Here is a 1,416-nt window from a genome sequence, read left to right on the forward strand (position 1 = left end):
CCTACATTTTCTTCTAGAATTTTCATGGTTTCAGGTCTTACATTTAAGCCTTTTATCCATCTTGAGTTAATTTTTGTATATGGCGACAGATAGGAATCTAGTGTCATTCTTTTGCATGTGGCTATCCAATTTTGACATTGATTGAATAGTGCGTGCTTTCCCCAGTATATGTTTTTGTATGCTTTGTCTAAGATCAATTAATTGTAGTTGTATGGTTTTATTTCTGGGTTTTCTATTCTGTTCTATTGACCAATGTGTCTACATTCATACCAGTACCATGCTGTTTTGGTTAATATAGGCTTGTTGTATAATGTGAAGTCAGGTAATATGATGCCTACAGATTTATTCTTTTTGCTTAGGATTGCTTTGGCTATTCAGGATCTTTTTGATTCCGTATTAAATTTAGGATTGTTTTGCTAATTCTGTGAAAAATGACATTGGTATTTTGATGGGAATTGCATTGAATCTGTAAATCACTTTGGGCAGTAGGGACATTTTAATGATGTTGATTATACAAATTCATGAGCCTGTGATATTTTTTCCATTTGTTTGAGTCATCTATGATTTCTTTCATTTGTGTTTTGTAGTTCTCCTTGTAGAGATCTTTTATCTCCTTGGTTAAACATATTCCTAGGTATTTTATTTCTTTTGAAGCTGTTGTGGGTACTGAGTTCTTGATTTGACTCTTGGTTTGACTGTTATTAGTATATAGAAATGCTAATGATTTGTACACATTAATTTTGTAACCTGAGGCTTTACTGAATTTATTTATCAATTCTAGGCCCTCAGTGGTTGGAAAAGAGGGCCCCCTACAGGACAGTTGAATTTGTTCACCCAAGAATCTGCATAGCCCCTGACCAAGGTCCAGTGGGAAATTTATTTTTTTGTGACCCTTTTTTAGAGTGCTGAAAGGACATATAACCACATTCAGCAAACAAACAAACAAACAAACTTCTTTGGATTTAATACAGTAACTTTATACAAGTAATTATTTGTACCTATATAGATAATTCCTAGGTCTTGAGTGTGTTATGCCTGGAAGCACAATATACCTTTTGCAGGCATCACTCAGATAGGTTTTCTATATTTCATAATGATCAGGTCATTCATTGGAAAAGTTAGAATATTGTTTCTAGTGAGTACAGAAAAGTGGGTATCAGTGATATTTAGAATACTAAGGATAATTGTTTGCTTTTCCTTTGGAATTTCAGGGTGACTCTGAGAGGCAGAGGCATTGGCATCAGTAGGGTTGTTTCCTTTTTATTATTATTATTATTTTGAATTAGCCCACAAATGCAACGATTACTCTGGTTTTGTTCTACAGCATAAGCTTAAGCTAAAACCATCCACTGAGTATGGTCTCATGGATTTTCCTGTAGGTTAAGGGAAAGGATTAGAACAGTAGGAAATAAGGAC

This window comes from Propithecus coquereli, unplaced genomic scaffold (assembly GCF_000956105.1).
Source record: "Propithecus coquereli isolate 6110/MARCELLA unplaced genomic scaffold, Pcoq_1.0 Scaffold151, whole genome shotgun sequence".
Classification (NCBI taxonomy): domain Eukaryota; kingdom Metazoa; phylum Chordata; class Mammalia; order Primates; family Indriidae; genus Propithecus; species Propithecus coquereli.